Consider the following 25,062-nt stretch of genomic DNA (forward strand, 5'->3'; position numbering starts at 1 on the left):
AGCAGTGCTGGCCCGACCAGCACTGTGTGGGCCGGCATATGGTGTACCGTGTCACTCCCCACATCTGTCAGGACGCCATTAGCGGGATGCTCTGCAGCACACGGGCACGTCACGGCCCTGTTGACTGTTGTCCGGCAAAGGCCCATGCCCGACATGGAGAATCCATCACACAAGGAATGATTTGTGACCGACTTGCATTTTTACATGTCTCGAGGAAAGTGGGTGATATGTCCGGACCATCAGCTTACGCATAGGCCCATGTTTTGCCCATCATTGAGAGGTCAAATCCATGGGGACCGCGTCTTAATTTAATTATGTTTATCCCACGGGTTTGTTTGTTACCCTGTTTACATTTTCTGTTGGCTAGCTCGCTTGTCCACTCATAGTCATAATTGTTGGTCTGTTTTACTGGGTTCTTTACACAGACATGCAACCAGCTCTGCTTTTTGCCTTTACCTACACATGATTATTAGTTCCGATATTTTGCTTGCTGGTATATTGTATTACAAATTCATAACACCTTTGAGACTAATTTCAACAACTGAATTTCCCCTTCAGCACAAAGCAACTTGGATATGGTCAAAGTTTACTCGTCAATTTTAATTTTGTACTGTGCTTTTAGCTGTTACTCATACAGCAGTGACTCAGTGGAGTCCTTGTTTCTAAGAACAGACTGCTTGGCCTGTCAGTTACTGGTATGATCCCTGATGGTAATCCAAACAATAAGAAATTGGCCACTTCATCCTAGCTACCAGACTGGTTCAGTCATAATGAATCAGGATACATTTGTTACGTCACAGTACGTATACATGTACATGTATATGCAGTTTGTTGGTACGTGCATCCAAATGTCAGTTGCTGACCTCAGCTGACAGGAAGCAATCTAACTCTGTCAAAGACATTAGGAGTTGTCATCTAGAGATAGGGAGATGCTACAACCCTAGTCACTCCATAGTTTATCTTTGTGCATCAGTTGCTGCTATTATATCATCTCTCTCGCTCAATGACATTCTGTCTGACACTATTCAAGAGCTGTGGATACCGGTACCTGTGTGATGCAGTTCTAAATTTGACATCTTGTGTTAAAAAAAACCAGCCAGAATGAAAAAATAAGAAGAGAAAAATTGCCCTCTTAGAAAGTTCCATTCAAAAGATTCTAATTGAAATTTCAAAACGAACAGAAAAAGCACTTGTTCACTGAGTGCTAAAAGACCATTTACCCAATACCAGAATTTTTACACTTGGTGCTTTCTAAACTGGTTGGTGTATAATTGCTGTGAAGTCTTTCAGAATTGGGACACAATCACAAGTTTTTCCGGTTAGGTGTAATTCACTATTCTACTCTGACTTCATCTCATTACAGTAATTTACACAATATACTGTAACTATCGTGACATACGTCATGTGTTAAAAATTACATGAACTGTGTCCTTTCAAAGTAACGCTTCAAGGCAAATACTGTTGTTTTCAGTTATGTGTAAACATCTCCAAACTGGTTTAATTACTGCAATTTTTCATTGACAACAGACTCTCATCAAAAGGCAAATGTGCATTTCTTTGGTATTTTCCTGTACAGTTGTTTGTTATGGGAGACGCACTGAACAAAAGAGAGACAGTGCTGAAGCCAAACCATGCTATGTTTTACATTTGTTGGTTTGTACAGTGATACAAGGTTCCATGACAGTGAGTGTAGCCTTTGCTTCAGTAAGGTAAATTGATGAATATATGACTTTTAGCTTGACACTACAATTTACACCAGCTCATAAACCCAAGGTGTGATTTGTTGCACTACCGTTGAAAGTCAAGTAGTGAAGTTATTTTTATCCTTGACATTTCAGTTTTGAAAATGTGTTACTTTTGTTAACATCTGTGATATTACAAGCAGCATCTTTTTCTTCAGGTGGTGAATTTTGAGAGAGGCACAGAGTGGGGGGGGGGTTATGGGAAGGAGGGGCAGGCAGGCCGACTGGAGGCTATGCGCGGAATTACCCCAGTGCACAGTAGGGCAGGGTCCCAGTTGCGGCACTTATTAGGCCATGGGTTAATTGATAGTGGGTTGTCTGAACGCATCGCCTCCGGCATTTAGCTCGGAGGTCTCTGATGACGCAGTCGCAAGGACCCGTGTCAACATGGAGGAATGTGGCTGCCATAACAGACTCAAGCATGGCCCGTTCTCTTTGATGATCAGCATCCTATAATGTCACTTCAGTGTCCGTGGGAAAGGGGGAAAAGTGGTATGAGTCATGGCTTCAGTGAAGTTTCAAAAATTTAGTCACTTTTTAGTTTTCTTTCTCACAGAGGGAATATTATGCTACAATAAATTCAGCAAACTGTCTTAAATTTGAAGGGGCTCCATAAGTATAAATATATATATATTTTTGGTAATGTGTCTTGTTTTGTTGTCTCTAGGTTGAGATGGAACAAAAACATCAACAAGAAAGTAAAGTAGTTTTATGACATCTTGCTGCAGTCTGTATGTACCGTTATATTCACAATTATTTTGGTAATTCGTGAAAGGAGAATAAAGGATCATTTGATAAAATGTTGTTATTTTGGTGACCCAAAACTAAACTTTTTTGTTTACACAACGTAGACACCTTGGTTTCATGGACACTGCACCATGCCTCAAAACAACCCACAATGGATCACGGAATGTTAAAACGAGCATCCACAATTTAAAAATACTTTTTTTTGTTCTATCTAAGCGGAGATAATGACATTAAGCCAGTGCTTTCATTCAAAATACAAGTGGAAATCCAGCAACTGCTGTAGGCTCTGAGGTAGATTGAATTGTAAGCGATGCTTTGGGTTTAAAATGGACATCATTAATCAGATGTAGGCCTAGACTTGGGGACCACAGAGGTTTTTCACGTGATGTAACATGACGGGCAAAGGCATTTCAGAAAGCGTACCGTGTCTGTGTATGTGCGTGCAGTTTCTAATCGTCTATTTTCTTCTGGCAGTTTCATGTACGCCAGAACATTGAGAGACTTCAAGGGCGCATGTGTTTCTTCCCACATCTTGGGAAATTGAACGCTTACCATCACATTTATTTCTGATAGTTATGAACTTAATAGTGAAACATCAGTAAAATCACCAAACAACCTAAAGGCTGCTGAATGAGTTGGCCCATGCATGTCTGGTATTAGGGCCTCAAGCTGGACCAAGAGAGGGCGGTATATCCATAGCAACAGAGGCTCCTTTGGTGCTAACTGCATCACAAACGACTGCCACGGCATCGCCGTGGCAGCGCTACCAACAAAATGAATCCTCCTGACCGACGCAACTCTTTTCAACGGAACAGGGGGTACTTCTGCTCGAGGTGGATAGAAACAAATACATATGGTTCAAATTAAAATGTGTAGTTAACGCACACAATCTCATGAAATACTCTCCCAAAGAGTGCCTGAGGGAAAATTCAAGAGTAACGAAGTCTTGTCAACTTTTTCTTAAATCATTGGAGTTAACTTAACAATGAACAAAAACACATAGAAGAAAAATGCCAACTTTCTTGGCTTGCTCTGCACCGTCCCACAGTGACAAATAGAAGGGTGTATTCAGGAAAAAAGTCACTTTCTTCAGTAAGGGAAATTGTGCGTCGTTTTCTGTTGTCGGGAGTGAAGATGTTGGCAGGTGTGCAAAAATACTTGTGTACTTTCCAGTATTTTGGCCTCATACTAAGCAAGTAAATAAAACTAAATGCTGAGCTGAAGACTTGTGAGACTTTTTGGTTCTGTTTTCATTACCTTTGCTGTTTCTAAAGCTATTCATGTCGTAACTACTTTCTTCTTTTAAATGTCAGCATTTCAGCCTGAAAGCTCACACTTACTCCAGCGCAGCTTCTCAGCTAGAGGGGGGTGTTTGACAACTTGCATTGCACTTAAAAGGAATTAAGTATCGTATGGAGAGCAAAGGGTTTCACTGTCCTGTGACCTGACCCCTCCAAGTCAATCCCCAATTACTGCTCAACCGTGAATGCACTGTACAGCTTGGTTGGGGCGGCTAAATGCGCTGTGCTCGGTCTGGGGCCAGTGTTATTCGTTGTCGTGCGTGATGGCGACCTGTAAGCGAATTATGGTGTCCAGATTTGTCTGGCGGTGCCGGGGATGTGTGGTGGAGGGGAAAAAAACGAAAATGGAGAATGGGCTGTGGAAAATGCATATGGAATGGAGCCTTGTTGATGTGCGTCTGTCGTGTACATGAGACAGCACATTGTTTCACTGTATGCATGTTGGTTTGTTTACTTGTATTTATGTCTGTTTATACTAACCTTCTTGAATATTAGTTTTGGTGCTTACCTGCCTGCTTTGTCTGATATACATTGGGATATCTTGTAACTAATTTAACTGGTGGCATTTTTTTAACTGTGACCATGTTGAAGTGGAAGGAAATGGTTACATTTGGCATTTGCACATTTGGCATATGAGATTTACATAAATTACTATTTAACCTTATGACAGCTTCACTGATAATTGCTTCCAATTGTTATTGAAAAGGGAAAAAAAAGGTTTCATGTACATTCTCCTGCCTGCAAAACTGTACTTTTTTTTACTTTTTATCTAGTTCATTTACTGGTTGAGCAAATTTGGCAATGATAAATTTTTGGCTTGTTGAGATATCGTTCATTTTAAAACGGAACAAAAACCAACTTTTTGTAAATTCACAAATGTATCCTTGACTTCCTTTTGCTCTGGAAGAAGATGGTCGATGATAAACCTCTTTGATTATCCAACTCTACCCTGGTCCAAATTGATTCTCAAATTCAATCTTTTTATAATCTGACAAAGTGTTTGTCAATTTAGTTTGGTTTGTTGTTTTACTTTTAGACTGCAGTTTAACCACGTCAGGAAAGATTTCTTGCATGTTATCTTTTCGATCTGGGTACCTGTTATAATTGTCAGGAGGGTTTGATTAGAATATTAACAAATGTGAGCACACCGCAGTTCCCCAGGTTATAGCCTGGGCATAGTCAGTGTGGGTGTCATCCCAGCCCAATCCCCCGTCCATACATAAGTGCACCTTAATGCTTCCTGTACATGGCCCCCGCATGTTGCTGACTTATTTGAAGTTGTTGATTAACGGGGGCCCCGTTGTGGAACACTGATCATGAGAGGGTATGATTGGGATGTGGGGATGAAAGGAAGATTTTGTTCACTTTTTTTTTTAAAGTTCATGACAGATACAGCTGTAGTGTTCATTGTTCACATAGACTAGCCTCCTCATAAAGTGTGAACCAATTAAATCGTCTCCATTGGATTATTAAGGCATTACGTGTATAACGGACCAATTGATGATATGGCTGAGTTCTATTGCATGTGTCAACGAATCTGGGCAAGTCATTACTGTTGATCCGGAAGGACCGCAGCATAAATGGTGGTGGAAGCAGTGTTAATATGTTGAGAAAAAAGGGGTCATTTATTTCATGCAGTAGTTGGTACTCTGCTTTCACTGATACACTTGGGGGGCCTCCCTCGTTTCATGTTTGCTTCAAGGTGCATGAAACGACCGCTGCGTGCTGTTGGCAAACAGGACAAAGAAAGTTGTGCTTGTAGGAAAGAATGCTGGATTGGTGAATTCATGTAGCTGAATCATTTTAACAGATGAGGGCTGTCCTACATTGAGATATTTGAATATGTCACCTTCAAAATGTGTGTCCTTGACTGAGAATGTCTACTCTTGCCTCAAGAGTAATAAGCCATAGGTCCCATAACTTTCAAGGTTTGTGCAGTATTCTCCTGTGTTTGATCACTCCACTCATGCGGCTAATAAGCTGTTTGTATTTTCCTTTGAAATTGTCAAATTTGGCTGGAGGTTTCCTGGTCGAAACGTCAACCAGAGCCCAGTTACAGATGATTAATTTTGATGGGTTTGTCAATGTTGCTTTCTAACCAAATTCTCACCGATCAGTAATTTTTCATGTGTCCCTATGGGGGTTAGTGCTTTTAATTAACCACAGGAACAGGCATGCCATTATTATGCTAACCATTTCCCAGTGAAGTAATTCTGTTGTCACAATAAGATTGAACAAGTAAGCTAGAGTTGTACCAAGGGTGTTCCCTTAAGCAAGCAGTTGGAATGATTAGTGTAGCTTGTGCATGCATGTGCGGAATTAAACTTTTTGTATATAGAACATCAGACATCAAAAGAGCCAAGACAGGTACTCGTACATGTAAGATGGTTGTTGCGCACTCACACTATGCAAAATCAGAGAGACTTGGTCCAGGGTGCCAAACCTCATAAAAAGAGGCAAACCGTTATATATACTCATAAAAAGAGTTTTGCTAGTTTTCTGTTGCCCGGGGACAAGCTTAAATTAACTGTTTTCAGTTGTTCAGATCTGGGACTCAGATCAAGGTATACTGTGAAAGAAATTAAATCACAGTCCCACCTAGTTGCCTGTGTAACAATTATTGTGAAATACTTTGGCCCCTGCTACCTGTGAATGTTGTCATGGATATATATATGAATCATTTGCAGTCCTCTGATTTTAATATGAATGGATATTTCTGTATATTGATTGGGCCAGATTGTGGCATATACTGCCAGCTACATTGTTCCATGCTGGGAAGTCAGCATTCCCTGTTCTATTGCCGCAGCCTCTGATCTGGCTGACCAGTCTGGTTTCGGATCTTCTGCCGAGTTAGTTTCTGAGATTAACTCGGACACAACGAATGCCGTAATGGCCCTCTGAAGAATTGTACAAATTGGCCGTTGTCTTGCCGGAGGGGTTACGGAGCTGACCTGCGACAGATGATGAGTGTTAGTTGGTCTGACATTAATATGCGCTGACCAGTTAAATGGCAAAGGGTGGGCACCGGTTGCCGGAGATTACGCACAGAGTATCTTTCCGATGGACATGCCCAGTCAATCAAGTTGTTGGCTTGTTCGTCCTTGTATGACTTCAGAAGGGACCAATGACTACATGTACATGTAGGTTGGATGGGCAATATGCATTATCAAATAATATTGGAAACAGTTTTTCAAACAAATGTAGCCTCTGTCAGTTGTTTTTGTTTTTCTATTTAGCAATTATGTTACGTTATCCAATGCAGCATTGTTTTTATTATGTACTGAAGTGTAAATGGAAAATAATGGTCGAAAGTCTGAGAACTACATGCAACGGGGGGGGTCATGTTTACTCAGTTTTTTGACTTGAAACTCAGAATACCTGTTCTGACATGTAATGAATGCTTAAGTCTACCTTTAAGTCTGCCTGTATTAATTAGACTGATAAAACATTGGCCGCTACTTCAATTTTTAAGGTCAACATTCATGGTCAAGTTTGAACTTGTACGTTTCAGGAAGGAATGTGTTCAGGTCTCTTGTCTTGTGGAGACAGGAGACTTGATCTTGGGGGGGATTAATGTGTGCCTGCCAATTTATGGATGTCATTTATAAGTGCTACTGAGATGTCCATCACTCATGGAGCTTCATCAGTTTCTGAATGTTGATCAGTCTCCAGGAAAAGACCACTTTTCATCATTATAATTAAAGTGCCCCCTCCCCATAGCCCATGGTTAGCTTTAAGTTTTGAGAAGGCTAGACGCAAAGTGCGGAGGAACCAGTGAATTGTTGCTATTAGAGCAGACTAGAAAAGGGATCAGTTTACTGCAGTATGGTTAAGTAGCTGAGGATTGATGGTAATGTTAGTCGATTATGTAGTAACGTTCTGTGCCCAGTGATCTTATAATAATAACGTTATATTTTGTGGTGTGGCATTTGTCATGTCACAAGTGTGTGGCACATACAGTCTCTCAAGTCTTGTCTAAGATGTATTTTATCACCCATGCATGATATTGCTGTCGACAAGTGATAATGGTGAGCACTTGCCCAAGTTAGACTTGTTGACAAAAATAATGGCCTATTCAGATGACATTTGCTCTTAAACTGATTGCATTAGTTGATGACTGTGATCCCTCAACAGGTGCAGAAATATCCTATTCAACGTCATTCCTAACCTGTGCTGAAACACCTTAAGATGAACAATTCTTAGCTTGTAATTAATCAAATTATAATTCAGTATTCCACATACACTGACCAAAAGAGTTAGTACGGAGATTTATGCTCTTGCTCAGGTGCGGTGTTCCTGTGCAAGACGCATTTTTACCCTCACAGTCACAGGAAGCAGCCGAGCCCATACATGGCACGTAGAACACTTCACCCGACCCCCCCCTCCTTGCCGTTTTAAGCTATCCCCTTCTCAGCCAATGTAAAGTCACACATTTGTACACTGCCGAACCTTATTTGATTATGGTCAATTTGGAACCCATGTCTCTCATCTCCCCCATCTACGGTCTCCTTTCCTCCCCTCTCTCGCCCCGACGGTGTAGCTGTGGATGGCGTACATGACTTGATTCCCCCCCCCACACACACACTGCCATAGGATCAAGACCCAGTTAAAAAAAAAAAAAGAGTTAAAGAAGGTGGAAGGCAGGAGGAAAAAAAGCAGTGACGTCATAGCACAGCTAGCATAGCCCTGTTGCTAGTAGTTACACCCCCTTTTATTAGCACAGTATGATAGGCATGTGTATGCAGCCAGCCTTGTCACACAGGTTGGGATATTCATACATCTAAATGCCTGCCGCACTGCAGACATTTTCATGAACATGTTTGTGTCACAGACAGTACAATTCACCCACACGACTAGAAACCTTTTTTTTTTTTTTTTAAGAATTCTCAGTGCATCAGCAGTCGCCTGTCTGCTTGTATTGAAATCTGGTGGGTCTTTCCATGCACAATTTTCATGACAAGTCCAAAAAGCATGTAAATCTTTTCCTCACGTTTTTGTGGCATCTTCTTTATAGAGAAGTACTGAGTTGAGCAGGACTGTTTTTGTGTCGTGAAATGTTCACTTCAGCTCATTTAGGACGAGCATTAATTGGCACCGAGCTCGGTGTGGGGGCATGACCTGATGAAAATAAACTAACACTCTGTGTGCTCCTGTTGATTCATTACTGAGCATTAGTTGATGAATGATTCCTATCATTAACAAAGCCTGGAGATAAATAAATCCACAACACGGAGACTTGGGTAATCATAGGAGTTTTCAAGCAACAGAGCCATCATTCATTATGTCAGATACATATAGCATATAAATCCATCGGAGCAGGACCAACTTTCGTGGAAACATGATCACGGCGTTCTAGAGTAAATATTGCTTTTACTGCTGTGGTTTAAAAAAATTCTTTTTATCAGATGACATTGATAGTTCCGTAGAAATTACGTGGAATTTCTCAAAATTCTGCTAGCTTACAAATGAACAAGAAAATAATGCAGCGGTTATTTGCTGCTAATCATGTGTATAATGGTGCCGATGTAATTCTAGCAGTATCCCTGTGGAGGCTGATAAAATGACCAGTCACGATTGAGCTGTGTGCTGCGCACTGAGCCCACTGTGCAAGAAATGCATATAATTCCACTTCCTTAGCACCTCTGCTGCTCAAGATGCTGTTTGGCTCCCAGAGAGTGTGGCGAAGGCCCTTTTACCTCATCATTTGATTACCATAATGTCTCACATAATCGTCAATTCAATTTGAAGTATCCGTTCACACTGTAAATTTCATGGATTTAAAAGCAGTGGACTGCATTCAACCTTAATATGTGGTGGCATTCCAACAGAATGAAGCCACCCAAATATACAGATTGGAGGTCTCTTCCTATTTTTCCTGGAAATGCACGATCCACTTTCAAGAGTCGTCTCAAGTAATCAGTTACCCCAAATGGCCAAATAGACCACATGATTGGTTGGTGACTGGCCAACTACAAGTGCTATAATCAGTCTACGGCAATACACGCATTGAAGCAGAAATTTTAGCATGACTTTTTTTCCTGGGATGGACGCTTTGACTCCCCAACTTGGCAGTTACGTGCAAAAGTTATGAATGAATGAAAAGAGTAAATACAGCAAAAAGTTTGAACATTTCGCTATCCTGAAGTTGACTGTGTTTTAGTGGAACCTGTTTTCCTTTCTGCTCTTGGTTTCAGACGTGTCTGTTTTTATGTACGTACATGTACCAGCAAGAGTGTCAGAGGTTGAGATGCATAATTTTAACTGGCATATTAAGCTTAATGGTTAATAACTGCATGAGCATATGTTTTTCCTCAGGTGGTCATTTCACAATTTGTTTCATCTTTTGCAATTTTTCAACAAACTATTATTAATTTGCTTCCATTTGCTAAAAGTAACTTCAGCTACTCAATAGTTGACAGCATTGAGATTGCGGTGTGCAACATGCTTGACATATCTTGCCACAGTACCTGTCAGAATCAAAGGAAACATTGAAAATATTGAACTCAGTTTCCACAAAATTTAATTTTTTTTTTTTTACAAACTGCTTTTGCATAAAATACATGTAATACATAAAACACCAACAGCCGAGGGATACGTGTGAAATCCTTAGTCACGAAGATATGACACGCACAATTCATTATCAAAAGAGATTAGTATTTCATTAATAGTACCAGCACGCCCCCCCACAACTATATAGCCTTTTAGGTTCTTAGAGTCATGCCATTAAATTTGTTAGCGTCATCATATTCAACTGGACTCACGATGAAGTTCATTAAAAAAATATTAACTTTCTCTTAGTCATGGGGGGGGGTTGGTTGGCTGAGACAGTCACGTCACATCATTTAGCCTTGTACAAATTTGCTCAACAAGCAGAATGGTATATTGTCCGTGCTGCGATTCATTTTGGAATTGACAAGGATGTAGTGACTCATTGTAACTCAGCCAGTGAATGATGTTTGCAGCCTTCAGTTTTTGTCATGATTGCGTGGTCTCCTTTACCATGTTCCAGTGATTGGTGGCCATTATTTCAACCTGTTTCAGTCTCTGAATTAATTTCTTCATTAAGACTGAAACATCTGCTGGTTGTCATTGAACAGCCTCTTACTTTTCATTTTGTTTTTTTTTTTGGTAGTGCCACCTTGGAGAACAGACAGCTTTCAAAGCAGTATAACGTATTATTTGGCGTTTGTTTGGCATTTTTAATTTTATACTGTGTCGCAATGTGGTGGGTAAATGGAGATTTAGTGGTATTCCCAGGCAGTGTTATTTAAACTCCCGGAATCCATCTTGGAGCACTACTTTTTGGTTCACAGTTTAGAAAACCCTGGTCATTTTTGTGTGGATAAAAGAAGTCATATTCTTTCATGGTTTCCGTGTTCGTTTCATATATTTTGTGACCAAAACCAAAATATACATGTAACAGTTGTAACAACATAACGATAGCATGTGATAACAGGAGATGACATACATGTCAGAGTTAATATGATATGAGAAAAGGTAAGCCTTTTTGCTAACAAAACAAATTTGGTTTCTCCCAAAGATACTTGCATAAATGAATTTACTTTTGCTAAATTTGTTTAATAATATTAGGAGAGAAGAACCCCAGTTCATATATATATTATATACCAGTATCTAAAAAAATTATTTTGTATTTAAGTCTTCTCTGAGAAATTTCTGAGAAAAGACGGAGGGCTTTGTTTCATTTGACTTTTCAAAATGTGTGAGTGAGATTCTTACTCCATTTTTACAGCTCCTCAGCAACGCAGTATTCTTTCCATTATTATTTTCATGCAGCAGTATAAGGGTTTAGAGTACCTTTCCTACAAGGTTGGTTGGTTAATAAGTAGACACCGCAAAGTTGACTGTGCACTGTTTTGTACTTTCCCGCAACCCTTTTTTTTTTCAAAATGGCCGTGGCAGGCAAGATACCTGTTTTGGGGGGAAGCGTGGACAAAAGCATGTTTACCATTTCTAATGCTGTTCAGTGGTAGTCATTCCTGCTGCCAGCATTGTCCGTGTGCCTCATTTGACAAGGTGTAATAATTTCACTGTCTCTACTGCAACCTCTGCTTATGTTACTTCGGTCATTTAATTTTTTTTTCCACCAACATCTTGCACAATGAGATAATTTGAGAATTATTTGTCTGACCGGCAGGGAACGAGCCAAACTGATGGATGTCCTTCTTGACTAGATGTTGGACGAAACTTAACACTGTGTACACCGTTGGTTTCACTAATGTCACAGGTTGAAAGAGTATCAGAAATAATTCATTGTAGGTAGTTTTAGACAATCAAATTGTAGGGAATGGTCATGCAGCAGGAAATTCAACACTCCATGGTGCGTCATGAACCCAACTAAGAATAGAGCCCAAATTAGATGTGCATATAAAGACACAGTTTACAATAAACACATTGTATAGTATTTATTGATTTTGTGTCATATCTTCAAATCTGTCCTGAAATTGGCTTGAAGCGGTCTCTGTGCTCTTGACATTGGTTTCTAGAACCCGCCAGGTGCCCGTACATGCGAGCATTTTCCATCCGGTCATAGGTAAACCCATTTATAACACTTTCCTCTCGCACGTGTTGACAATGCGATAAACCGTTCTCATCAGTAATCTTCCCTCACAGTTATTTTTAATTCCACAAGGGCAGAGCCACCTGACGCTTAGCACTCTGTGCATCCCAGGGTCTTTTGGAGGTCCGGTCTTTCCTGAATAATTCAGGATGAAGCATCCAATAGATATTGCAGTTTTCATCAAATGACCATACCTGTATTTTTTTACCTTGCAGTATTACAAAATTGCCGCTGGCATACTGGTACTTTTCAAGGCACAGTGTGTTACTAAGGCCATAAACAGTCCAGTACACAGCAGAAATAATTATCCCCGCCCGGCATTTTCATATGGTTGCTTTAATTGAGGTGTAATTACCCATCTAAAGGGAGAAATCATTGAAGGTCATTGTGAATATATTGTACAATATATTGCTCCTGTTGAAATCCCAAGGTGTTGGCAGGGGGCTTGGTCAGCAGGCCTTGGGGATGGCTGACCATTGCAAACCAGTACAATGTAGGCAGCATTTCTGCATGCACATGTATAGGAGTGAATGCTACATGTAGAGGAGGAACAAATATCCCTATTAAAGAACACTTTTGCTTAATGTGGTTTTGTTGTTTGAACTTAAATACCACTGAACATCCTGCTATGGGCGGCATCATGCCTGTCCGCTGAGTCAGTTTTTGCAAAATTGGACATTTTCGATTCAAAGGCTGATGATTCAATTATCAATATGGAGCATTTGGTTTGGAGTTAAGTGTTGAAAATACAGATGAAAGCTTTCAGAGTTTTAACAAAAGACCATGTACGTTGAAGTTTCAAACCGAAATCTAATTGATGTGTAAATTAAGAAATACTTTAGTTTTAAATTCAACACTTAGATGTACCCGACTGAAGTAATTTTAAATGCTTTAGCCAAGTTTCTCTATTGACACCATTTCCAGTTTTATTTTGGCCATGAATCAATCTTTGTATGCTACAAAAGGCCCTTTTTCATTTAGGCAATGGCCTGTATTGTTTTAGGTACAGATAGACAACATACGACTAATAACACAGGAATGTGCCAATGGTTTTCTGTGTTTTTGTTATTCAACAAGACTAATGGAATTCACAGTACGCATAGCCAAACGTAATTTATTGTGTTCACCAGTTCAGGGGGGAAAACGGGGAGAAAGACAGATCTATCTACTGCACCAAGTCCAAAGGTCGTGTGCCGAGAGATGGTGAAATTGTCGGTTGTCACCTTTGCAAGGAAGGTCATGAGTTAATCTGTAGAGAACAAAATTGATTTTGCTAGATTCAAGTGTGAAGTTACGGTTTGGGAGAAAATTCCTCAGCGACATTCTGGATGTCTTGTTGAGATTTGCTGGGTGTTGTGAATGGAAGAAAAATACAAAGGTCTTGAAACATTAGGGTTCGGTTTTGAGGGGAAGACTGGGCCATGATCTGGAAATCAAATTGGTAATGTTTTTTTTTTCATAAAAATCAGCATTCACAAACTGCATCCCAAGTTTACACATTTTCGAGGCCTTTGCCTAGTTTATATGCCAAACTTTTAATTGGGAGGGGGAAAACAGACTGAGTTTCAAAGAAAAATGAGATGATGAAAAATAACACTGTTCATTCTTTCCACTGTAAGGAAGTGTTTATGAATTTTATACTTTGATCCTAGCTGTCATCGTCTACATCACTGTACACTGACAATTTTTCTTTGAGTCTCCTTAGGTCCGCAACCTCAATATCTGTGAAAGGCATGTTTGCTTTCAATCTCTTTTAATATCACTGTTGTTTTCACATATATCACAATCTACGACATAATCATCACTTACATAATGTCTAACATTTCTATCATCATTATCATCATTATCCCCATTATCATTACTGTCACGATTGTCTAATTGATATCACCAATTGTATTATCCCCTCCAATGTAGTCATCAAGGCAAACAATGTTATTTGCATCTGATTTTATTGTAACATATTAAAAAATGGAGAAAAAAAGCCTGACCCATTTTAATTCTGGGCATAATTATGTGTTGTCCAGAGTCACCATGGCATAGCTAATGTTATTAGGCCATTGACTCAGCTGCCTGGCAACTAATGTGTAGCCTCCAAAATGTGGAATCAAAGCCAGCCTGGCCCGCTTCCTCTCCAGCTCAAGTAAACACCATGCAGCTGGGGGTTGCTGGTGCACTCGTGCACTGCACTAAAAACCTACAGTCAAAGCAGGAACTGCGCGGGCCCTGGGCCCGTAGTGATTCTAAAAATTGATCGGTATTTGTTTAGGGTTGAGGATTTTGGGGTGGGTGGGAAGTAGAGATGGGATTCCGGACGTTGCAAGTGCGTGGTTGACAAAGTTGTCTGTGACAACTAAAAAACCTGCTTTCAGCAAGGTTGTCAGAGTAATTTTTCCCCCACATGAGATTCAACCATGTTGTTGGGCTCCTAGTTGAACTTTGATTTGGTTGACTTTCCAGATTATGTAAATCATGTGCTTTGAGATTACCCCCTTACTTCCTCTGACACCAGCAATTTTGAGACATTTATTTTATAAAAAAAACTGATGTATCATGGAATTTTGAGACATTTATTTTATAAAAAAAACTGATGTATCATGGAATTTTGAGACATTTATTTTATAAAAAAAACTGATGTATCATGGAATTTAGTGTTCATCAGTTTAAATTTAGTATAAATATAAAGAATTTTGGGTATCATCTGTTCGTGAATCTTGTTTTGGGTATCAATAAAAATTTGCAATTTCTGTCGCTTAGGGCAACTCCAAGTACGCTTTGTGCTGAAGTTAATACAGTTAGTATGAAATCCAGGCTAGGTAAAGATGCATCATATCACAACAAACTACAGTTGCCTGAGGGAAGCAGCTGACAAGATATGAAATATTTCGAATGCTGATTGTCAGTTACTCGGGGCTTATATACATGTATACGGTTCTCTCCTATCTCAGCCACAGTCTTTGTACCAACTCCCACCCCTAACCTGAACCCACCCTGCTTTATCCCACTGGATGCTGAGTGCGATCAGGGACCCTCTGCTGAAACGCCAATGAAGAAGTACAGCTAGCTAGGCTGCTAGCCGTCAAAACATAAATGGCTGTCATGGCTGCTGGTTTGCTGCCGACAGAGGTAGCGGGTATGCACAACTCAATGGGAACGGCATAACGAGATGTCCCTGTACATGCAAGGGGAAAACGCAATCGCACCCAGATGTAAATTACTCTCTCCTTGGTCAACACAAGGATGCCAATCCACAAAAGATTCTTTGTATCACAACCTTGTTGCCAGGCATTAGCATATGTCCGACTAAAGACAAGACTGTGTCACTGTACTGTAGCGTAGCATGATTTCTTTTTTTAACCAGTTATGATTTTGAAGGAAGTTTTTGGCAGAAAATGATGTCTTAAATGATTTACATCTCCTCTTTGGGTTGAAGTTGAATTTCATGCAGCAGATGGTGGTATTTAAAAAAAAAATGATGTGCAACACAAAATTGGTTTTTGTAACTGTTTTCATAAGCTTTTATAAAGGAAATCATAGATCATCACTATGCAAGTTACACCCTCAGTTCTTGAATAAGTTTGTTTCTTTGCATTGAAACACTTCATCACTTTGACTGGTGAAATGAGAACCATAACCAGCCGGTGAAATAGCATTTTACCTTTTTTTAGTTGAGTCGCCCACATGTAATGCATACATCCCTGTCTGTACTAAATGCTCATGCTCAAAACCCCTTCTTTCTAACAGGCTATTTACGTACTCGTACATGCAAATATTGAAGCAGTTTGGAGGATGTAGTGGCAGAGCCAAGCATTTAAGGGGTTAGACTTGAATTACACATGACGGCGTGCCATCACAAAGGCACTACCAAATGGCACATTGCATAGTGGAACCGATCTTAATTAAAAAGGGGAATGGCCTAAAAATGACTGTAAACTAAGTTGGATTCAGAGACTTAACAGGTACATGCAGCGAAAAGTACCCTCTACGATTTCTCTTGCACACACGTAAGGCAAACTCACAGCACTCGTTTGTACACAGTCACTATAGCATCTTGCAGATTTGGGGTTTATTAAAGGTGTGAAGGGGTTTACGTTTCAGATTTTTTTTATTGTGTTGATTCACATCCCGACTGACCAATACCTGAATTCATGTTATTTTGGGTCTGAAAGAGAGATGGACAAATCATAAGAAGTCAGTGTAAGATACCTTAGGGTTGTTTTCACGGAATAACTCAATTTAATTAAAAAAAAAAACACACACACCAATGCAAACTCTTTTTGTTGTAGGCTTGATTTTTTTTAAAGGGTGGGGGGGTGACGGAGGAACGGGGTAGCTTTTCATTTGAGCATTTCTTTTTTCTTTTCTTAAACTTGAAAATAGAATTTCATCTTGACTGTGGAGGCTCCAGGAGTGGCCTGTGGCACTAGATGCTGTACGCAGGCTGGCATTTCCAGTTGTTGGGACAGCATAACTTATTGAAAAATAAAAAAATGACAAGAATGACTGCTGCGTTTGATTGTAGTCAGTCCATTGTGTCATGCATGTATAACTCTGCGTATTGTTGCACATTGCCAGCACATACTCTTTTTTTAATTTAATGGAATTCAACAACATTTTTGTGCAAACTTCCATTCAGGATTTTCTGTTTTTTTTAAAGCTCAATAATAGGAAATGTCATTTGAAAATTAATTTCCATGTTATGCACATATGGTGCCTCGTAATGGGCCACAGATTGTGTGTGCCAATCGTATACACCTTGTTCTTTCCGCCATGCCATTTTGGGCTAATTTCCTTCCACCTTGCTGTCTCAAAAGCGACATTTTATAGAATGTCAAAAGTGAAATGTGAGAATGACGAACATGTTATTCCGGAGCCGGCGAATGTTTCCAAGTCATTTGCCCCGTGGGTTAAAAAAAAACGTCGGAGAACAGTTGTGCGGTTGGAATGAGAAGAGAATTACACTCTGATCATGTCTGGAATCCTGTCTTCTCTTTGCCAGAGGGAGAAGTAGAAGGGGAGGGAAAAAATACAGATAGACAAACACAGAAATCGTCCCACTCCGGAAATATCCATCTGAGAGATGAAGAAGCGAAAAAGATTTTTTTTTTCCTACATAGATGATCAAGTTAAGGCTGTGTCTCAGAATGGGAACACTATCCTTGGAATTCTCTCTTCATGCTGTGGAGGGATGATGGACAAATTCCAGGGATGAAGCTGCATCTTGAAGGAGCATGGGGGAAGATGATAAGCCCGGAGCATGAAAAAGGAAAAAGAAAGAAGTTAAAAAAAAAAAGGATGTTGAAGTGGAAAGATTTTTTCCTTCTAGGTCTGAATGGATTGCAGGAGTCTTGCGGTATGTCTATTTTCCAGTCTGAAGTATATAGTGATTTTTAGCATGGGTTTTAGAGATTTGGTTAGGCTTGGCTCAATAATACCGGTACTTTTAAACAGGTCAATTCACAACATAGCTCTTAGTATCATCAAGTGCAAAGACATCACAGTTTCACTAGGAGTTGGTACATGTGAAACTGCAAATATAAACTACAAGCTCAGTATCGTAAACTTAATCTCTGTGTCTGTATTTATTACTGCCAGAATTGAGGGGGGGGATTCATCTAGCATGTATTCTTGCACCTATCCATGGCAGCATTGAGACATGCATAATCAGTGTATATCTCACAGAGTCTTTTCACTTTTTCTTAGGTTTGGATGACCTTTGGAGTTTGCATGTTTTGAACCGACACTGTCTCTCTTCATTTCATCTCAACATTCCAGTCTTGCTTTTATCCGGTTCATTTCTGCCGTGTGCCATTATAAGTGCACAGGATTCCTGCTTTCACCTGTCCATGTCTGAAATGGTTTTTCTGTGTTCTTGGCTTACCTGTACATGTTTTGCTACAGTGGCTGGTTTTGATATGTCTTTAATATACATAGGGCTTTGTCATATAAAATCATTTTTTATGCATGGCGTTTGTTTATTTTCTTGTCTTATTGTGTGGAATGTGAGTCAGAATGCATACTGTTACGATTCATACATGCATGTATAGTTTTATTTTCATCTGTTTTTGAAACTCAGCATCAATGCCCAATAAAGTAAATTCTATTCACAAATCTCAGTTATTTGACTTTTTGTGTTTTGCACTGAATTTGTTGGATGAGTTCCACCGTGCAAGGATGTGTTACAGCGCCCTGTGAATGATGGCCCTGTGAGGCACTAAAAGATGAGAATATTCCCCGACAACCTGACAACCGTACCATCAGCCGGTCGCGGTGTCATGTAACACCCAGCCATCTCATCGGCCGTTGAATTGTACTAGAAGTTGGTGAGATCCAATTTCAAGTGTAGCTTGAAGGGGGATGTTACTGTTGGATGGAGGGGGGGGGACTTGTCTGTTCCTTAGACTCCATAGTATGATAAGTACCCCAGTGAAGGATATACCTTCATCTTAAAATATGCTAATACCGGTATGTCCCTTTCCCCCCCCTCAACACACCAGGCTCTTTAAAAGTAAAAAGACCTCAGTGACTGAAAGACATTGTGGAGATCATTTGAGGGAGTCTGTTGACAGACTTCACACGTATCCAGTATACCAGGCTGGCGTTACTTTCCCCCATCAAAAGAAATGTGAACGTGAGATGTTTATGGGCTTATGGGCTGCCTGTAGCCTGCCTCTTAAATTGTAGTGGTTTCAATTTGCCAGTGTAGGCAGTCCTTGGCCTGGCGTGCCATTTTGTTTGTGGAAGCCATTTTGTGCAGTTTCAGATTTTATTGCTGAACACCTCGGCAGTGTGAGTGACCTGCCTGGACATGTGTTTTATTAAGTAATCAAAGGTTTCAGTTCTGCGGGTTTGTCAACAGAAATCATTGGGATTTTGAAAGAAAAAGCTAGGATGAACAAAATACTCCTGTAAAAATGATCTTCTTGTTGCTCATTACTTACATGCAGTAGATATTTCAGAAATGTTCTTCAATTGTAATTGGAAAAAAAATCAATGAGTGTTATGTGCCCTTATGAAAATAGAAGCAGAAGTTGAGCCAGCAATTCCGCATGCCACATGGTTTAGAAATTTTTGTGGACCTTCTCGTTTGGATGGGGTGTCGTAGTTTAACATTGCCACATACATGTGCTGTATACATTAGTCAGAGTTGAATGCTATTCAGAATGGCAGACAATCAGATTAATACTCAATGACATCGGATATTTTGCTGGAAATTGGGTAGCGGGCTCAGCAACATGATGATGTCGTGCCTGCGCTGGGACGCAGCTTGACAAATTGAATGCGACTATTGTGCAATTTAAACTGTACGATAAGATGGGGAAAATATCCTGTGTAGCCTCATCAGAGCCAGCTGTGGGGCTCCTTTTTAATAAGTCCAAATCACCCAAGCACACACGGAAAATGTCCGCCCGGTTATGAATAACGCATTTCATTAGTTCCAGCCGACAACACATTTACGGTGTTTATACTGGACCAATCGGGAATTAGCTTGGCAGATGTTTAGTTGACGCTTGTCCCGATCTCAGCTTTTGATTAAGTTTCTGGTGTGCAAATATGAAGGTGCTTGTCCCGGGAAAAGAGAGCACGCACATTTATTTTGTTTTGTTTTGTTTGTTTTGGAGGGAGGGGAGTTGTTTTAAGTTCTTGATTTTTTCTTTTTAATTTTTGTGTCACAGAGTATACAGCAAATTCTCAAAAATGAGCTGCTGTGCATTTGTGCCAGTATGCACGTCTTCCTGTATCTTTGGTGGGATTTCTCAAATATATCAAAAGCTGCCACATCTCAGATAGGCCCTATCTGTTCTTTCTTAATAAAACACTCTTTTTGTCTTAGCTTTGCTCTAGGTTTGTTCCCCAGTCTTCATTCATAGCTCATTACTATGTTTTCATTCATGGCATAAGTTTGCTCTGCACTATGCCGTTCTGTGATATTTTGTGTGTGTGCTCTGTGCTTGCCTTTTACTTCTTTATTTTGAGCTGCCTTCTCAAATTTCTACCAGCAGTGAATATGTACATATTCACTGCTTTGTGTATATACTCTGATGTGCAGGTACTAGTCTGTTGATTCCATTGATTCTACCACTTCTTCAGAGCCATGGAGTGTATTTTAGTCCTGCTAACTACACTTGACAATTCTGCTTTTGCTGTCAATCAAAACTTAAATGGACCATATGTCAGATCTTTCTCTGAAATTGACAGCCCGAGGTTAATATCACATACCCTGTGACTAGCATTTGGAAATAAGAGAAACAACGAGATGAAACAAAAGAAAAACAAACAAATGAAAACCTTTTTAATTAACAGACTTGCTCAGTGATTTATCAAGTGTAGGATGTCACACTCATCAATTATTATCACAGACAGGGATTTCTTGTAGTATGTTTGTTTTGTTTGGTTTGGTTTTTCTTAATTGGAGAAGATAGGTTAATTGAGAGTTCAAAGATGGAATGTTTGGGCACTGTTGGCCACATTGAACTTATTTTGAAAATGTTCAGGTAGAAATATCCACACCGGTCAACCTTAGCCAATTGAGAATTTACTCCCTGAAGTGGAAAATAGAAATGGTATTTGCTTTGTGGATTCTGGGAATTCTTCATCTTCCGTTTCTCTCTGCCTTCTGTGCTGCCCATGAACTTTAAATAGAAGGGAGTGTAGGTTCCTTAAGATGTGCCCAGGGCAACACGAGAAGTGCGAATCTCTGTGGATAATTTTCACCACACACACTTGGCTCAAGTAGGGAGTCGACAGTTTCATGCATGTCCTGTTGCCTTTGGTTTTTATATGTAGAGAAGGTGTTGGAGTTCTTGTTAATTCAGGCATAAAAATGCTATCTAACGCTTGTATCACTCTGTTTTGAAGGTTGTGTCTATAACCATTAGAAAGCAGGAGGTCTTTGTGTTGATGAATTGGATCGGGTAATTTCATCCTTAATGCACAAAATGTCTAAGTTAGCATTCATCTAACATCATCATCTTTTTGGCCAACTCATCGGAAGAGGGTTTATAAGAAAAGTAATCCCTTTTGACCAAAACTTGTTACCTCCTAGAGCTGATCAAATGGGGAGAAAACAAGGGGGAAAAAAGAGTGAGCATGCTTTTTACGCCCCTTCAGTTATTTTGTTTACCCGCAATGACGAGAGATTGAGATGCCGCCTTCAAAATTCGGAAGGAGTTACGGGAGTCTAATATGTGTTCCAGTGCAGACTTGCTAGATGACGTGTAGGATGCCAGAGGGGCCCCCTCCACACCCTCTCTACGGTCCGTGATGTCACACTAAAAATGCTACTTCAGGACCCTAGTTGCAGAGTTGTCGTCGTTGTGTACTCTGAGCTCAAATCACGTGGGTGAGAGTACTGGGGGGCATTCTACAGACTGTTCCCCCCCCACCCTTCCACCTCGGAACGTGACATTTCTGAGGACCCTCTTCTATTCATAGCGCTTAGGGGGAGAAGGTGATGTATCGTTATGAAGCAGGCACTCTTGTTTGGCATGGCTGCTTGCTTGTTACATGAAAAGTGTTCCTTGACTTCTAGTAATGTAATTTGGTTTTGTTTGTTGGCTGTCCAAGAAGAGTTTCTTTAACTCAGAAATGTGTGCTATGAGGAGTGTCCTGCCCATATTGATAAGTGTAAAGATTAATTGAAATAAGTCACAAACTGCATATTTTTGTCATTTAATTGGACTTAAGGAGTCCCACCTTAATAAAGTACAGCAAACAGTGGATGATGGGGGATCCTTACTCCAGAGTTTTTCTCAGTGATTAGCCAATGGCAGTGGGTTTCTATAATAGGATTTAATGCGGGCATGGGGGGGGAGGAGTTAAGGTGTCACGACAGACAAAGGAGGGGGTGGTATCGTGCCTGCAGAGGGTAAGCCTGATCTTTGGTCCTGTTCACGTGAACTGCTAGCGCGCCATTAATGAGATTAGTAAACAGGTCTAGTGAGGAGCTGGCATTTGGCAAATCCAATTTTATTAGGTTCCCCCCCCTCGGTTCCCCAGGGATACTCTCAATAATAAGTCAACACATGCATGTATTTCGATTCTCTCTCTCCTCTTTCCTCCTTCTCCCCTCCCCCCCCAACTTTTTGTGTCTGTCTCTTTCTCTCCGGCGACCGAGCAGTCACGCGTGTGTCGTGACACCGGACCTGCACCAATCATGCTACCGTTTGCGGTCAGATATTGAAATCCAGAAGGGGAGACATTATCAGCTCCACTCCCAACAGATCAAGTGTGATTAAGAAAGCATTAGAAATCTGTCAGGGTATTTCAATTGAAATAACGGCCTCGTGGACTGCTTGCCCATAACAACGTCAGAACAACCTGGTATTTTTGTAGTCCACCATGCAGCTTATTTGTTTTTCCCTAAGATATCTCATATTTGTGGTCTGTCCTCTCCAGTTTATTTTATTTTTCCACTTCAAGTTTACATAATTCAGTGTTAACAGCATGTGAGAAACTTACTGTAGAAACTTTATATGTGCATGCTGGAATATTGGCATATTTTATATCCGCATACAAAGCATGTATGTGCTATGCTCGCGCATGCCTTCAGTTGGTACAAGCTACATACATTTGTCCAGCTCTCGAAATGTGGCATATCACTATTCAGTTTCAGTAGTACAGTTAGCATTGCTGTTCATTAATAGAGTTAACATTTGTAGAGTTCAGTTAAATCACATGAAGATTCTTTTATTCCTGGGACTTAATGAATTGCTTTATATTTAATACCTTGTAATATTTTTGGCAGATGTACTATACTATATGGGATTTGACCTTAAGCTTTTAGGCTGACGTTTATTTAACAGTGACCCACTGCACAGTTTTTGGCCAAATTCCCTTTAAGATGCATCCTGAGTTTTGTTTTTGTTACTTTGTATTTATTTGTTTAATTTTTTTGGCATGAAGGTCAAGTTGGATGCATGGATACCCATTTTACTGAACACAATTTTTTATTGTCCATTTTGATAACTTAGCTTCTGTGTCTCCTAGATTGAAAGAGCCCAGTTTCATGTGAAGCCGCTGCATTTTGTACCACCACTGAAGATGTTGCATAGAACTGTATAGGCATGTACGTACATGTCTAGGTTCTGGCAACCTTGGGCCTCACCAAGTGTTTTGCTGACTTATATGCAGACCATCTATAATGAATTTATCAGCAAAGATAGTTAGCCTTGACATTATGAAAAAAAATCGTGATCGCTTCAACCTGGAGTTAGCTCAAGGCCTCTGCATCAGATTAATTGATACCAGGATTTGTATTTCAGTGACAGTGGAAATGATTTTCATTGTTTGCGCACTTGCTAAGAATTGAAAAAAGAAATAGTGGAATCAATTTATCATTTAAACTGGCTACTTGTGCTGTGTAATTAGAGGACAGTTTGGGCTGTTGGCTGTGGGGGGAGGGGTGTTGAAACCGATCAGCTCCCTTTGAATTTGTTTGCACCGCAGTTTCAACAATACATCTGAATCTTGCAGAATGACATATGAATCCCTGAAAGTTGAAGGGTACAGTTTGGGAGATGGGGCCACTTTTGTCAATGTAGTGCGAGCTATGGGCAGTTGACTGCAGTGACTTTGCTGAAAAAGTCTATTAAGGGCTTCATGTCCTGAACAAGTTTTGAAAGTAAAGGTTCATGATGATACATTGTCATACACATCGCCTACCTAAACTAGTGACCTAGTAAAGCTAATGACTGGTTTATTTAAGAGACAAAAAACTGCAGGGCTTGAAATGATTTGTACCCATAATCTTGACATTCTGTCGCAACATCCATTGCTAACTCAAAATGAGGTTTTTACAAATTGGTATCCAGATGTGTAGAGTACACAAAAAATCATTCCAAAACAGAGGGTGAGAAGGTTTAAAGTTTAACATGCATTGGACCGCTGTCACCGATTTCTGGTTTAATGAGCTGTCTGTTTACACTTGCTTGCGTCCCTGTAGTCCTCACCCCCTTCCCCCTCCCCGGCAATAAAGCCAGACTGAAGGCAGCCCAAAAAATTTGAAAAGTTGGCCCAGTGACCGGAGACTCTGTTCTGATTTTAGCTTTTATGTGACAGTTGATTTAAAATGTCTTTGGTAATGTTCTGTTAAAGTTGAAAGCACATCCAAAAAATGGCCATTTTTTGTACAGCCAATTTTTTTTTTTTTTAAAATGCCCCGAATGGATCAGAAGGAGCCAACACAGGTGACTCAATCAACTATGTATAACGGTTTCTCATTTAGTACTTCTGACCATATTTAATGTAATTGTAAATGTTTCCCAACAAATAATAAACTTCAAGATGCGTTGAAATAACCTCTTGTATGGAAAATTACCAAGAACTTGGTAATAAACTTAAATCAACAGATGCTGCCAGCGTTGTTGGTTACAGTTTATAGAGGCCCTTTTTGCCAAGGTTCATAAAGACTGACGTGGAACATATTTTCTCAAAACTTTAGGCAATTAAATCTTTGATTTGAAAGCAGTTATAGTTTTAAACTAACTTACAATTGTAATTTTCATCACATAATTTTACATGTGGCTGTGGCAAACTTTTTTCATTGGAGTGGTTGCAATTTAATTTTGGCAATGATGTAGGTTTGCTGCAGATATTTTACTGAAACTAGCAGATATTTAGTAGGAATGCTTTACTGTTTAATATGCGAAATAATGTTCATAGGCAGGGGTCATGTGACCCCTTGACTCCTCTGAAA

General features: G+C 40.0%; 1 protein-coding gene across 17 annotated transcripts in view; it reads left to right on the top strand.

The window, feature by feature from the left end:
* The window catches only part of rad51b (RAD51 paralog B), a 209,670-nt gene that overhangs the window by 39,153 nt on the left and 145,455 nt on the right, over window positions 1-25,062 (top strand). The gene's annotated exons all lie outside the window — the stretch shown is intronic.

Source organism: Acanthaster planci, linkage group LG01 (assembly GCF_054643075.1).
Source record: "Acanthaster planci isolate LZ-2023a linkage group LG01, COTS_SCS, whole genome shotgun sequence".
In the NCBI taxonomy this organism is placed as follows: domain Eukaryota; kingdom Metazoa; phylum Echinodermata; class Asteroidea; order Valvatida; family Acanthasteridae; genus Acanthaster; species Acanthaster planci.